General features: G+C 35.9%; 1 protein-coding gene across 1 annotated transcript in view; it reads left to right on the forward strand.

Annotated features, from left to right (window-relative positions):
* The first annotated feature begins 1,230 nt into the window (after positions 1-1,230).
* Positions 1,231-17,266, forward strand: part of LOC120350542 (protein sprouty) — a 53,176-nt gene continuing 37,140 nt past the window's right edge. Inside the window, exon 1 of the mRNA XM_039424367.1 lies at positions 1,231-2,180. The gene's annotated coding sequence lies outside the window, so the exon portion shown is untranslated. The remainder of the gene's footprint in view (positions 2,181-17,266) is intronic.

Consider the following 17,266-nt stretch of genomic DNA (forward strand, 5'->3'; position numbering starts at 1 on the left):
AGTGAGCTTATCTGTTATGTTTGATTACGCTGGTGTCTAGTCAGTCACTGGCATATGTGTCTCTCAGTTCGGTTAATCCCATGTTATCGGATGGGCACGTTAAACTGTCGGTCCCGGCTGAAGTATGACAGTCGTAAGGACCATTGACGGCCTTAATTATATATTGAGGCGGTAGGACCTTCCCACAAGGGACTCCCCACCAAGAAAAGCCATACGAATTCACTTTACTTTTAGTTTGGTGAATTAATCAAATCTCAGTCTGAAAGAGTCTGATCAAAAGTATTGATGATTCCCATGAGTCATTATGTCAGAAATTAAAGTGCACTGGAAAAATTCTATTTAAAAATGTAGATGGAAAATGGAACCAAATAGATTGCTGATTTATGTGGAACAAAATCTGTATGCCAGCAGTCACCCCCAAGGATAGTATAGCTAGTCTAGTGTATGGATAGTCTATATAACCAGTTTAGAATGGGTCTGACATTGAATTGATATTACAATTCACACAATAATTTCAAAGTTTTTGGATCAGATTGCTTACTTTGTAAACCTACTCCAGAACCATGTCAATATTCAAGATAAAATCAATCACCCAAGTCATAGAGTTGGCCAAGGTTGGGCTGGACTTACCTTGACTTTGCCAAACGATTAATAAGATAAAAGCAATTAAATTATTTTAAACAATTACAAAATAAACCATTACCACTTTCAACCTTATTTCATTTCATTTTTTTCAATTTATGAATCATCGGTGCTCAATTCTCATGATACTCTTAAAAAAAAAAAAAAAATGGTGAACATTTATTACCCAACTCGACTTTTAAAGTTTACTGAACTTGATATTAGGCGGTTAAGACCAAGTTTGCTTTTATTTGTTGCTATTTGATATCAATCCTATTTGCTGTTTTGAAGACAATATTTTAATATTGTACCAAGACTGACAGAATGATGAAAGTGACGAAAAGTTATCCTCGTTCAAATAAAAATACAATTTACCGGCCTGGCAATTGTCCCCTCCACCCTCTTCATACAAACAACAACGGGTCAATGCAATTTAAAATCTCCATGTCCCTTCCCCCTCGCTACTCGCTATAGTTAACATCGGCGCATCGGGATCGCATTCACTAAAATGTGGCAGCAACAGCATGAATGAACGCTGGCAGGTGTGTGCGCGTGCGAGTGCCGAGCGGGCAATGGAATGATGGTCGCTGATTATGAGGTGCGCGGAGGCGCGGCAACAGTGCACTGCGCATGCGCCGAGAGCCAGCAGTCAGCAGTCACACAGGCAGGCGAAAATAACCTGACTTCGTTGTTTCTCTGGTCGTCTCTAGATTAAAATCGTTGTTTTATTACGTTTAAAACTCTGTGAATTTGTTGCTTCGTAGTTTTAGGACTTGAAAAGTAGTGTATTGTGAAGTGAGCTTTGTGTTTCGGGCATAGAATACCCGAACTTGAAAGTGTTATTGTGATTCGGCTGCGAGTTGATGGTGGAAGGAAGCTTCTAGCCAGCGCCTGTGCCAGACTCCTACACTGAAAAACATGGCTGCTGCTTTTGCTGTCCGTTCGCCGGCTTGTTCTCAGTTCAAACCATCTGCGCTCGATCGAATTGCGTCCTAGCTGCAATCTCAATCTCTAACGATTGAGTCGTCGGGGAGCAGAACGCAACTTGAAACAGTGTTTGCTAGCAATTGAAAGCAGGTCAGGCGATGTGCGCCGGTCGCCAATAACGACGAAATCGTGAATGAACGGGTCTGTCTCCATTGAAGTCGACGAACCGTGCCGTGCCACCTAACCTCTCTGCTGGTTCGCCCTCGCCCTCGGCACCGGCTCTTTTCCTTGCTACCGAGACGGTAAGACATGAAACACAAACTCAACTTTCGCGAAAAAACGCTCACTAAAATTCCATTGGGAAGTTGCCACAGTTTATTTTCAGTCCCTTGACCTGAACTCGAGCACCAGACAAGAATATGCTTGTAAAAATTGATTAGTAGCAAATCTAGCATATCCTAATTATTTGACTCTTATCAAATAATAGTGATACAATCACTTTTGCTCGATAAATAGCTGAGCAGACGTGTACCTCAAAGTGTTGTGATTGCTTGTGATAACAAAACCTAGTGAACCTGTTCAGCAGACAGAGGATTTTCACAGGAGATTCGTGGTTCAGCCGTTTTATGAAGGTAGGATAAACGAATTGTTTTATTCACTATACTTAAGAGATATGACTCCTACTCCTACAATTTTGCATGAAATATTTTAGAAAGGTATTCCAATCATTTAAACTTGAGTATGATCTAGAGAAGATGACATTATTCTTTTATAGGCATGCTATCCTGGATATTTTTATAATTTCAAAATTATTAGACTGAAAATTTTGTGAAGTGAACAACTACAAGATCGGACTATGTGTAACCTCATCTAAATCTGGGAGAGGAATAACACAAACACAAGAGTTTACCTTATTTTTCTTTTCTCATCATTTTAATGATGTAATTATTGTATGAATCAATCAATCATTAGATTGAGCAAATATTTTTATTCTATCCAGTGACTCAGAGAAATAGATTTAATAAATCGCAATCAGACAACGTAGTAAGTTAGTAGGCTATTAATGAAACCTATAGACCCGGTTGCACAAAGGCCGGTTAAATTTTAATCGTAATTAATTTTACGAGAACCAATCAGAATAGGCTTTTTTGAAAAGAAGGCTTCTCTGATAGGTCCTCGTGGAATTAATGAGGGTTAAAATATAACCGGCTTTTATGCAACCGTCACATAGCCTCAAAGTTGTAATTAGGCTACTGTAGGCCTACATTCAAATTATTTGTGAATTTAATAGAAGTGGAAAAAATAGATCAATCCAAAAAGATTCTTTAATTTAGAGGATTTATATCCCGTCCTGTATCTGGTGTCCCTATTATCGATATTGAAAATATCAAATGTAGCACCATTATCCAATAATAACTGTATTTCAGTTCAACTTATATATAGTCAGTAAAAGTGTATTTCGAATAATAGGTACAAAAATAACATTCGTCATTTGAAAGCATACACCTAGAATACCTTTTTACCTTGAAAACATTATCAAACAAAACCTTTTAGGTTTTAAACTGGTGTTTAATTTGATATCTTGATGTAAGCTTATTGATCATTTTAATATCGATAATTTTATTGGGACACCAGATAGGAAATGTACACGACTTATAATTATTTATATTGTCTAAGAAATGTAGAAGGTTCAAAAGGATGAAAAGCTTGAGGGTTAAATCTTCTTGGTAGCAAGAATGCCTAGTGGAAAGAAATTAGAATATAGTGGACTGAATATAGGACAAAAATTGGCTCATGTTCAACGTTTGCGTCTTATTTCTGATGTGGCTGCTTCCTGTAATAAAGTGATACAGTATTTTCACCCTCAGTTGAGCAGCATGAGAATTAAAATTTTGGCTATTCTGGAAGTAGAACATTATGTAAGGATGAATATCAGACCTAATATAACTTGAAACAGGATAATTTACGGGAAACGGTCGTTTTTGAAATGAGCTTTACAAGATTAGTTTTAAAGCTGGCTTTCAATATAATGGATTTCACGATGAAAGAACAAGCCAGCTTGTTCCGATCATCAAGGATTATTAGGAATAATTATGTTGTAAGAAAATAAATTCCATAAGATAAACCTATATTTTTACTTTCCTTGCCCTATTACCACAGGTAAGGAAAGTATTGCTTTCCGAAAAAAATTAAGGTACCCCAATTTCTAAATTTCTATACGTTTCAAGGTCCCCTGAGTCCAAAAAAGTGGTTTTTGGGTATTGGTCTGTATGTGTGTGCGTGTGTGTATGAGTGTATGTGCGTCTGTGTACACCAGTAGTCATCAAACAGTCAATCGCGAGCTACCGGTAGCTCGTGGGGTAGTTTTTGGTAGCTCACAGAAATGCTCGTGCAAAAGAATGTCGTCCAGTTTAATATATACACTTTCCCAGTCTGAAGAAAATCATTGACGAGAAAAATCCTCCACAGCAATAACCAAGAATACGTTACAATTCTTTTAGTCTTGAGACAACAGTTTCATCAACGATTTCAAGATTTTAAAAGCATTTCAAATATGGTACAATTCATCAACTCTCTTCTGTAGAAATCTATTCAGAAGATTTTGCAGCTTGTGTTGTAAAAATTTTGGTGGAGATCAGGCTCCAGTTAAAATGGAATTTGTGGATTTTCAAAATGATCTGTCTGCCAGATCACTTTCTACAACTGGAAATATTTGGCCTCAAGTCCCCAAAGAAAAATATCCATATCTTATTTAAGTTGCATTGAGGTTGAAAGCTATGTTCAACTCTATCTACTTGTGTGAAGCATCTTTTTCAAGTATGAAATTGAAATACATAGAAAATCGATATATAGGAACAGACTGACTGATGAACAATATTATTGTACAACTGCATCAGAATGGCCGCTACAACGTACACTCCAAACATCAAGAAAATACTTGATGACCAAAAATAGTTCTACTGCTCTCATTGAAATGTACATTTCAACTTTGTTATACTTTTTTCTATGAGATAAGTAGATTTCAACACTAGAAATGTATGCGTACCATACTTTCTTCAGTCCAATATTCCTTGGTAGCTCACTAGAAGATTTATAAATGCTATTCATTCTAGCTCACAGGTTCATAAGTTTGGCGACCATTGGTGTACACGATATCACATCTCCCAAATGACGGAATGACTTGAAATTTGGAACTTAAGGTCCTTACACTATAAGTATCCGACACGAACAATTTCGATCAAATGCAATTCAAGATGGCGGCTAAAATGACGAAAATGTTGTCCAAAACAGGGTCTTTCGCGATTTTCTCGAAAACGGCTTCAACGATTTTGATCACATTCATACCTAAAAAAGTCATTGATGAGCTCTATCAACTGCCACAAGTCTCATATCTGTAAAAATTTTAGGAGCACCGCCCCATCTATGCAAAGTTTGATTTTAGATTCTCAATTATCAGGCTTCAGATACAATTTGAACAAAAAAAAAATCAAGTGGAAAAGATTTAGCATAAAAATCTCTCTACAATTAATGTTCCGTAACATTTTCACATAAAATTGAAAATAAGCTCGAAATTCAAGAAAATACAGTAAGATTATTCTATTGCAAACTGTTGGCAACTGTTGATTCTATTAATTAATCATTGACTATGAAGAGATAGCAGGCTTCGTGTGTCTGCAGCGCTATTGTCTTGTCACCAGCTGACTCAGATCTTAGAATAGTAGACTTGAGATGCGCGTGAACACTAGCGTCAGTTGATCAATTTTCATAACGGCAAGGAAAGTTGTGTGAGTGCGCCACACCAGATTTTTTGGAATTATAATCCGTCTTTGTGATTTTCTTCAATCATTTTAAATTCAATTTATGTACTTCTTCTTCATCAAGTCCTTCTGCCTCTCAGCGTCGGGTGGAAATTTATCTACAAGTTATTAAACTTCATCATCTCTCAAAAATATTATGTAACGTTTTAATCATGGTGAATAATAGTATAAACAATTTCATGGGTATCCTATTGGTTGATTACAAGTTAAATAACTTGCAGAATAACTAAATAGCAGAATTTTGTTGAAAACTTTTAATTTGTTTAATTTACTGTGTATTTTAAAAACTTTTTTGAAGTTCTTCCACAATATTTTTTATTGTTTGGGTTCTTCATAATAATGGATCTGTGAAAGTTATGATATTAGCTTACTATACCATATAAGATACAGTCGTATCTTATAGTCTCATAAAGCGCAATGATGTTTACCTTGAACTTTCACAACTCACCATAATGAACTCCTATCAACTCCAGTCAAGAACTATCCTAGAGAACATTTTCCTATCAAAATTTATTTGACTGATTTATCAATATCCCGGAATTGTTAGCAGCTAGTATATTACTAAGAATAACTCATTTAATAAATCTTTAGCTACATTAACTCTTATAAAACGTTGTATTTGAGAAATATTCTACTCATCCTCCAATTTCCAACCCTAGTAGTTGAAAAAACTCTATTTCTCATCTTCCATTTGCTTTTAGTAAAGCAAATTCAGTAGAGCCATTACCAAGTTTGAACCTTTTATTATTATATTGATTCAATGATACAAAATTATTATGTAATTAATAATAATATACCTATCAAACCATTTGCTATACAGAATTACTAAATTCCGACCAATTTTAAACTTTTAATGCAATGTAAAATGTATGGAGTCAAAGAAACTTCCTGATTATAAAATCAATATTAGCTTGATACATTACCGTACAGTAGTACGTTATTTGTAGGCTATTGTGCTCTATTTGCTAATCCTTCCTTCAATATTGTAGTGTCCTTAGAGCAAGTGTTAATAACTAACGTTCACGTACAGTAAACTAGTACACAGTAAATTTTACGTGCATAGGCGTTTCATTGACGAAAGTCAACCAGTATTCATTCTTGAGTAAGTCATTGAGAAATAGCGCGCGCGATAGTGTTATGCAACTTACTTGCTTATCCCTACCAATTTTTATTATCATTCATGCATGAATGAATAACAGGAAACACAACTCGACGCATTTCCCTATTATCTAACCATTCTTACATTATGTGTGTGATTGGCCGCTCAGTGATATGTGGTCAAGTCATGAATACTAGAGACTACACTTGGGTGGGAAACCGTCAGATAATTCATTTTCACTAACATACGTTATGTACATGGTGTCTTGGAATTGGAACCCACCTAAAACAGTGTAATGTAATGCTGTAATGTAAACTGTGGAAGTATCCTCACCATTTAAAAATTGTGATAGTTGATTATTTTTACTAAATTCCCAATTCCCAAAAGAGCTTTCAGGTTTCCACTTCTCAAACTGGATTAGAATTTTGAAAAAATCATGAATAGACGTTATGGGTGTAAATAATTTCCCTTTTTGGTGTATTTTATCTGATCTGTCTGATAAATTCTATTGTAATTGTAATTAACTGTAAACTATGGTTGAAAGCAGGTGAAAATGCAAGTAGGTTATGATTTTTACCTACGATATTCTTACCAATGTAAAAATGATCAATCTATAAATTGATATACATATCAATTGGAGATTATTTATTAAAAGTGCATTTTGAATAATCATTTGGATCTCTATGATCTCTATAATTTCTGAGAAATCAGACGATTTAGTCTATTGTTTGAATGAGTAATCAAATGGCAGTGATTGAAGCAATTCTCACATTGGACGATTATTATTGTCTGCGTTTATTTTGTAGACAGCATTGACTAATTAGACAGTAATAATTAACTATTATTTAGCCAATATTCTGTCATTGATGAAGGTCACTTTGCTTATTATGAGCCCAACAAATGTCATTTAATGAATGCCACTTCCGGCTCATAAATATCTGTATCAAAGTGTCGTCCGCTCTGGTTTTTTGTCATCACATTTCTAATAGAATTCAGAATAGGTGCTGGGAGATATCTCACCACTAGTAGCATTCAATTATTTTTTGTTAATTTGAAAATAATTGCTCAGAGCCCTATTCTCTCTTATCTTTTACTTATCCGAAGGCTGAAGCTATATTTCTTGTCTTTGTCTTCGGCTTGATTAATAAATAAAATAATCTTGAGTTAGAAAATCATTGAAGTTAATTTTTGAAAGTAAAGCTGTGAAAAACTTGATAGTTTTCAGATTACAACAGTCGCAGGCTAATCTTGTTCCTTTGTTTATCTTGTACTGTCTTTTTACTCTTCCTACTTATAATTCTTCTTCTCTTATAATAATAGGTTTTTGTACAATGTATAATTATGTTACTGAACAATTATATAATTTGACCAAGTCCATCGTCGGGTGTTCGACTGTAATCACATTTGTAGCTGGAAGCTGGAATGACATATCACTAGGAACAAATAAATAGGATAGGAACAAATTTGTTTAAGAAAGATTCTCTTGATAGATATTATATATTAAGCAACTTGTTTCATTCAAAAAGCGCAGTTCTGAGTCGGGTACTTGTGCTGTGTCAATCATCATTCATACAATTTGTATTTTATACATTACAGGATTTAACTTTTTTTTTAATTTATAGGTTAAGCTTGAATCAATATAAATTATTGACTGTTTTCTTTTGCACTTGTATTACCTGTTTGGATTGTGTACTCTTTCCCCGCGCACGGATCAACAGTCCATGCGGGGAAATAATTATTCCATATTATTCTGTTCGATATTGTACATTGTTTTTGTATTGGAATAAAGAAATTAAATTGAATTGAACAAAAAAAAAATGAAAAAAATGAATAAAAATCTTCTCTTGGAATACAGTGGTATTAATGTAATTCCTGTTGGAATTTAATTGAATTGGAAACAAGAATTTGTCCATATTGAATACTAGCAGGTAACCCGTGCTTCGCAAGGGTCTTAAAACTTTACACACTGAAAACTTGACGTAATAAAATATTGGAAAATTGAAAATAGGTCTATAACTTGCAATATGGAAATTTAAGCAAAATTATAAAGGCGTCAAACATAATTTTCTTATCCCGCTACGTTAATCCATACACTCAAAATTGGGGTTCCTACTAAAATTGAAAATACTACTTTACTATGACTTCGAAATCTGGTCTGCCATATTGAAAGCAACTTTGTTTTTTTTTTTAAATGAAGGTGGTCATGCAATACATGATTTCAATACAGAATTTAAAAAAAAATCTGGAAAGGGTTCTGTGAAATTGCCTTGAAATTCCGTATTGAAACCATGTATCAGATGACCACCTTCCTACTTAAAAAAAAAACAAAGTTGGATTCAAAATGGCGTATCCAAGATGGCGTACCAGATTTTTGAAGTCATAGTGAAGTAGTATTTCAATTTTAGTGGGATCCCCTATCACACCCACCATCAAATTACCTTTGTGTATGAGATATTAAGCCATTCTCGGACTTTTCACCCACTCTGTAAGATATTATTTGATGAAATTCAAGTTCAAACGTAATGAAAACAACTTTCTTCAAAAAAGTATTTATAATTATACGTTTCGAGGGGAAAAATTAAGAACAAAAAAAGTGGAAAATTCGGGAATTGATCCGAGAACACTCTACCGTTAGACCACGGCTGCGTTCAAAATATGATGTCTTGTACTAACGCTATAAGTTTCTCACTTATAAGTAAACACATTTTACAACAATGTAAGCTATGCTGGCTGTATGAAAAATGTCATGTCCCATAATGAAATTTGAACATAAATCATGAAAAATCTAGAAGGAAAATTGAAATTTGGGCTTCCAAATTTGTGCACGAGATTGATATTTTTAGAATCTATGTTCAAAATTTGGAGATTTAAATCATTCCCGTTTTTCCGGTATGCAATCCACAAGTTGGCATGTTTTGATGGGAACAAACGAACAAACACAACCCTACTCTCTCTTGTTATATAGATAAGATGAGATAGAGCAATAATTTTGATATTCTATTGTGATGAATCGTGACAATTGCAAATTGTGTTCATTAGGTACAATATTTGTATAATGTGTGGTTTTAGTTGTAATGGCAGCCATTTCGTGAGTGATTTACTCAGACGCTGAAGGTAACACATTCTTGTTGGGCAATTCTTTCCGCGCGTCCATCCGATACCTTTTGGGATTTATCAAGATTTAGAAGGCAATAGTGATTATAAATGTTGTTAGCTGTGGCTCGGGAATCGAGAAGGCAGTGGTGTAGTACTGTGTACAGGCTGAGCTGACGATGGTGGAATTTGAAGAGACGCTGGTTGGTTGGTTGGTATCATTGTCCTCCGATTCCGGATTATGGGACACTGTACCTTTTTCTTCTCCGTTCTTTATCTTCGGTTTGGGCTAGACATTAACGTCAGGTGAGAACATTCAGTTTCATCCTTTTGCTACATAAATGACTGAGGAGTGATTTAGGTAGTGTTTTCCGTGTGGGGGAGGAAAAGGGTAGAATGGTTGGAGGGGGAAGAACTTGTTTCACCTTGTAAAGCCACCTGCTGTTTGTCTGCTCTCCAGCCAATCATTTCCATCTATATATTACTGCTTATTATAGTATTGTATTTTCCAAACTCCATCCGGCTACTGGACTGAGTCATCCGGTGATTGATGCCTTAAAATCCGCAAATAACACTGATTTTGCATGATTTTCTGCAACAATAACAAGGATGTTTTATACATCTTTCACCAGTCATCTGTTTACCGAACCTCAATTTTTTATATAGTATGACAAGGATATTGTGAATATGTTGAACTGTTTTCGGAAGCATAGGAACACTGTGGTTTACGATATTTATTAAAGTTGTTTTGCTCGATAAATGTATTAATAGCGCCTTATCTGACTCAGCTATCAAAGTTTCAATTTATAAAAATGAGTTAGATTATTTAATAGTAATTTGTCTGAATAGGCTGTTAAATAAGTGAATCACCTGGATATTTAAGTGAAACATTTCAGCATTTATAATTTCTCTAATTGTATTGGTTGTCAAGTACTGTGTAAATTCCGGCTTACTGATGTTTTTCATGCGAATGCTGGAACCAGGTGGACAAACGGCCTTTTTTTGCTAGCTATGACAGGAAATAATCAATAGATTTTGTAATAAAATTATTCATAATACATATCTTTCATAAACCTATTACTATAGAGAAATGGTGACGTTATTATAATTTAAATTTAGGCCTATGATTTTAAAAGTTTTAGCTCCCTGTAAGACGTATTCCAGTCATCAGTCCTTCTCTTGAGGATGTTGTGTCAGCTATTTTGCGATTACTGATCAACCAATCTGCAATATTGTCTGTTGATAAATTTTTGGAAATAGATTTCTTGGTACCATTCATTCGTCTGTCACGATGTACGGTATTTGGTCGACTGCTTGTTCAATTAATAATACACTTTGAACAAATATTCTGCTATCATAATTTTGATTGTGGTGTTGAATCAGCTCGTGAGTGCACGTGCGTATGCCTTTTTGTAGGCCAATTGGTAAACGAAACTTATCTATATTTTATCACAGGATGTATGCATACCCTATGACCTTACTTCCGTTACTCATCATATTCTGGTAATATCGAACCTCTAATATTCGTATACATTTTTATTTTCGTCTATTTGCTGTATGTCACATATTATGGCTGGGAGGATAATTTCATCGATATTTTACGGAGCACTCAACTAATTTCAGTGGAAAAAGAGTAGATACTATGTAGCTATTGAGTCATAGATAGCTTATGTTATGAGAGATATATTCTTGTTGAAGATGAATGAATAATCTAATTCAAAATCCACTGAGCAACATTGTGTGATATCAAGTATATTAAAATTGTGACACAATGTATCAATATCGAACATAATATGTGACAATACTACTCAAAAATTCTATTCAAAAGTGAAGCCTGGAATTTAGGCTTGTGATTTTGTCATATGAAACTAGGTATTCGCTTCCCCTGTGGTAATAATGTACCCTTATAGTAATAAATTCATGTTATTCGGTACATTATATGAACTAGGCCTACCGATTTTGGTGTCCGGTCGATTTTGATTTTTTAAACCTGGATAAGTATCAAACTAGCTTATACACACCTTGATCTTCCACCAATCAACACCACTGCCAATAATAATGATAATATCGGTTGACCTGGCTAGCTCAGGTCTTGTGTCAGAGTTTTCAGTTCGCGGCTGATAAATTTCAGGGCCTCTGACATGACATGACCTAACAATTGCTTTTTAGGCAGCCGGGACCGACAACTTAACGTGTCTATCCGATAAAAAAAAATTTTATTCGAACTTTACTAAAATTTATATGTTTGTGAATAACATGCTGTCGGTTAATTTGAGTATTTGTACGAGTGATGACCATGAGGTGTGCAGGCCTTATGAGAGCGTCGGTCGCGCAGTGAAGAGGCGTCTTTTGTGCCAACGCGTCTCCTCAGCCCGGTCACCATCGAAATACAGTAGTATAGTGCTGGGGAGGGCCACAAAAGCCCACTCTGTAGTACTGTTCAGTGTACAGGCTTCTCTTCTCGGTTTCTCTGCTTCTCTGCTCTGGCAACTCGCAACTCGCAGCAAGTGTGTAGGACTCGGCCGGCCGGATGTTTCGTCACTTCCCCCGCCTTCCTCACTCTTATCTTGCCGCATAACATTCTCTGATCCCACGTCCTCTAACCTTGTCCCGGTCCCCCTATCATCCTATCTCTTTCTTTCCTTCCCCACCCCGATCGGTCTGTCGGCACTCTTCTCTCACCAGCTGTCACTCTCTTTCTCTTTTTCCATCTCTCTTTGATTCCTGTAACCGGGGTTTTCTCACTGAATGACTGAATGCTTTTCTATTCATCCTATTCCTCTTCAGAAAATGATTGCGGCTCAAGACGCCCTTCCTCGAATGCACACCCTCCCATTACCCCAAAAACCGCGGCTGCACTACCTACGTACCATTTTATGTCCACGTGGTCTTTTAAATATTATATCACGTCTTGCTGGTGAACTAACATGAGCAAACGTGTTAGAATTTTGCGCATCAGAAAAAAGCAATTGAGAATCAGAGTAAACAACTACAATGCCTAAATCAAGAAATGAAAAACCTGTTAGTAAACAAGTTCGGTTGAAACGATGCAAACTTGAAAGAATCGTATGGTTATGAACGGAAATTTCTCACCAATCCTGGCTCCTGGTCCTGGAGGAAATTTCTCCTCCTGTTTTCACATTTAGAGGTAGATTGATTGATTGATTTGAAACGAACACAATTAATGTGAAACAATTCCTGCTCCACGGGACTCCAAGTAACTACTTTGTCATCCTCAACTTTGCCAAACGTTCTCTTCTGGGAGAAAAAGTTGCACTCTGGTCCATCGAATAAGTTACCTGTTATTAGTGTTGAATTAGTATGATTAATAAATAACATATCCAATGTATTTGAAGTTTGGTAACTAACCAATACCTATAAGAAGATTTATGAATTTATAGTATATTTGAGTTTATAGTTATTGTGGTGTAGTGTTTCTGTGTATTAGATACAAAAATAATCTTGATTTGAATAGAAATACTTATATTTATTCATTTAGTCTTGAACTAAGTCTTTACCCTTTTTTCTCAAAAACATAACTCCTGAAAAATATTTAAACAAAGAGAAATTATATTTGTTCACGAGCAATATTTTTAACTGAGATAGCATGAGTCACAATGCATGCTCTATAACACTGAAGAATGCAAAGCAACAATTTAGCTATCGTTGAGTATGAGCCAAGTAGAAGGAGAGGGGAGAAGGCAATGTTGTCGGCATCTGGCTACAGAATCACATCCATTGAGAGAAACTGTGATCAATGAAAATTATAAAGTGTTAATAAAATGTCGACTGCCGATAGAGCAGAGGAGTGAAGAGGAGAGGAGAGGAGCGAGCATCATTGAGTTGTTGTCGATGTGAAGGCGGATGGCCTTGGTGCCAAACGCCAACCGCCAAACTCACAATCGCAATTCCAATGAAAGCAGCCCGAATTATTATTGCTTTGGCCCGGGCGCGGCAAACGCTTGTTTACTGCTTTTTGGCATCAGAACACTCGCCTCATGTGACATGGCCCTACTCTACTCTATCTAGAACAATTTTAAATTGCATTACCACTCACAATCAATATCCACTAGTGGTTTTCTTTCAATTCATCCTATCACAGTCATGTTTCTTCCAATGGGGAATTGTTGCTTAGCACTTTAACCGTATCATAATTCTTCCAATCACCAACCGTATCACCCAGTCTCTCAGACCAGAGGTTTAATTTCATGGTAAAATATTAGTTGTTTGTAATTTTATAGATTCTTATAGGTTTATTTTTAGATCTATGTTGTAATTTTATAGATTTTTGAGTAACAATAATATTGATGATGTGGTAATTTTTAGATTTACAATTCGATGCATAGTGTACTCACCACTTATTATTATCACTGTTCTGACTTACCACTTACTCTTCTACTTGGGATGGATGCTAGTAAGGTACGTACTTCCATTCACAAACATTCTGTAGGAGTAGATTTCATTTTGCAATGATAAGCCTGAAGTGTGTGGGCTATAATCAGCTTCACCTAACAGACATTAATACAAAATAGGAGTATTCTTTCCGTTACTGGCGAAAGTTTAAAGGCAATGAGATTTCAGAAGTGTTGATTCTAGAGTGGGGGGATAGATCGCGTTGGAAATTTCCACAGAGATCGACCATGTGTTCGCGCTAGATGTAATAGTAATGGCATTTCCTTCCATTAAGATTGTCGTAAGCGTTCATTCGCCCATTGGTTATGCTCTGTTGATTAGGTTGACAATAATAATAACTTTAGCCTGACAAAATGGACTTGCAACAACAAAACACCTCCGTCTCAGTCACACATGTTGTGCCACCTTGTCCAGTCGGCTAGTGTCATTCAAGAATCCGAAACTTTACAGCGGTCATTGTACTCGATCGACCACATAAATTGTGCTAGCCTAAAATTCGAATCACATAATAATAGGTTTGCTAACTAACTGGCTGCACTACAATACCATAAAAAGATCGTTCGTGTGGTAAAGAAGTTGACCTCAGTTTAGTCCACGCTGCTCTCCTGACAGCTCTTGTAGTACATCTAGGTTACAAATTTCTGCGAATATTGTAATATTTAGAGGTACCAATTGCAAAAGTGAGGGCTCCTCTAAATTGAAAAAGAAATCGGTTTGCGACTTCGCTTCGGAGAGTTGAAAATGTCATAATTATTTTTTTTTTGTAATGCTACTAAATCTACGGGGGTAAGTGTTAACTCTTTTAGGGTCAAGTGTAAAAGAGAGTCGGCTGCGCCCCAACTTCGCTCTCCTAGAACTAAATAAAGGCAGCAATTCAATTCTACATGTATCGTTACTAACGAAACGTCTGTTCATTTATTAAGGCGAATGTGTTGCAGAAATCATTGGTTGAAAATGACATTATACATGGTGAGGCATTATTCAAACTCTAGCTTAGCTTGTTATTTTAGCTAGCTAACTTATTCAACTGAACTAACTCAAGTTAACTTATTTGTATTGAACTGAAGCAATAGCCCAATCAATAGCCGACATGGTACTAGTTTAAATGCTATTGTCCAACATGAGACCTAACAGTAGGTTTGTGGAACGCTGTAGCGCAGATTGTATTGTGGCGTGGTGTGATGACGTGGGACACAGTCGCCAAAGGTTACTATTTAAAGTATTCTGGCCGCCAGATCAAAGCTCTACCACCCTCTCCCCCTCTTCCGCGGCCCCTCGGCCATGGCGCCGGAATCCCATTCCTTCCCTTCCAAGAGATAAGCTCAGCTTAGTCTTCAGAACTTTATATTGCAGTAAAAGTACATTGTTGTAACTTTTTCCAAATTTATAAATTAGGACCTGAATTCAATATTTATTCCAGAGTACTCGGTAGAAACTTGATAGAACATGGCAGAATAGAACTTGGTGGAATTGAATAATAATATTAAGTACTTTGAACCATGGAAAATTATCTGAACTAACACAGGCAATTGCACTGAATACTTGACAAACTGAAGATTTATTAAGTCTGTAAGTTGTAACTCTAATAAAGATTTCTAAATCAAGGGAGGAATTCTTCCTTCTTGAAGAATTGAAAAAAGTAAGTAAGGAGGAGAATGTTTATACTCTGTCCAGACTGCGATGAGCGCTGAAAGATTAAGCCGACCCTCCTACTACTCACACACACAAGCGCAGTCTTCTTTTGTGTGTATGAGTAAAGGGACGGTCTGTCTACCTGTATACTAAGTAGTATACATAGCCTATCAATGGCGCAGGTAGGCCGGGCGTGTGTGCCTGCGCGTGGAGGAGCGAGGGTCGGCTTAATCTTCCAGCGCTCATAGCAGTCTGGACAGAGTATAGCTCTCAACATGTTGATTTGTGTGTATCACAAACAATGACCCAATTGAATTGAAAATTAGGATATGGAAATTCAAATGTAGGCATTTCGAATGAATTGTAGTGTATTGCAAGAATATCCCTTCTTTTCTTAATAGGGAAATTCATTTCTTTTCTATTTCCAAAAATAAGGGCTGTGATAGCAGACGAAGACTGTCACGCTCCAAGCCACCTTGTTCGACCTGCTGAATTAAAAAATATTTTTATCAATATATCATACTTTACTCTCAATGATAGAATGCTAAAGTGCTGCCTTTTCTCGAGGGAGTAGAATAATGTATTGAAAGTAACTCCGTTTAACATGGGAAGCAATTCTATTGGTCTGTCTCTAATGTCTTGTGTTGGTGATTAGGAAGGTAAGGTACCTTAGACAATAGACTATCATCTATAGTGTGATTCACGTTATTAGGTCAGCATCTGACTAGCATTGTGAAAAGTGGTACTATTGTGCCTTGATGTACAAATAACTATGGTGAAGCTCTGTGTTTTTTCCAATATTCTATCTTTCTAGTAATGAGTATTGATTGTTAAGTTCACTATTGTTGTCTTTCTAGACTTTGTTACCTAGGAACAGTATTTGGTGTATTCTGTATTCTAAATATTATTGTATAACATTATAAGAACAAAATCCACGATGCAAATTTTAATTGGGATTTGTTTAATATTCAACATTTCACTCATTTTCAGTGGCGTTGTGTCTCAAAATTGAGGAAAATGATCCCTTGTCACTTTATTCTAGGAGAACGGTTCCCACAAAATAATTGCCGTATTTGGTTACATTGTACACATTAAAAGTTGCAGTATTTGCAAAATATTTCTCAGAGTATGGAATTTCTTCCTTGAATGTTGAAATTTGATTTTAATGTGAATTCAGGGTCATGATCCATAATTTTTGAACCAACGTCAATTATTTTCTAAGAGCCTCATTGTAATTCCTATGAATATTTCTAGTTTGAATGGTCTGTATTCTGTCTGAAAATTTCTCATAAAACATCCTTTTTTCCTGTGACACTGACTGAACTTTTTGATCTTATACTATCTTTATTTGCTTCTTGCCTCTACAAGCCAGGGTCTTTGCCTCCCTTAGTATGCCTCTCCATTCGTCCCGATTCTATGCTTCATCTTTCCTCTAAAGTCTATCACTTCAAGTCATGACTTGATATTAGACCGTGCATTATCTTTCATAGTAAACATTACAACATGAACATCACAATCATATCCTACAACATGATCATTACACATTCAATCAATTATACTGTACTGTGTCAACTTATTCTGGTAGCCTATGTATAATCCTGTATGGTTTTCTCTTATTTAGCAAGTTTTCAAACAACTCTTTCTATTCACCAAGTGGTATTCC

This window comes from Nilaparvata lugens, chromosome 3 (genome assembly GCF_014356525.2).
Source record: "Nilaparvata lugens isolate BPH chromosome 3, ASM1435652v1, whole genome shotgun sequence".
In the NCBI taxonomy this organism is placed as follows: domain Eukaryota; kingdom Metazoa; phylum Arthropoda; class Insecta; order Hemiptera; family Delphacidae; genus Nilaparvata; species Nilaparvata lugens.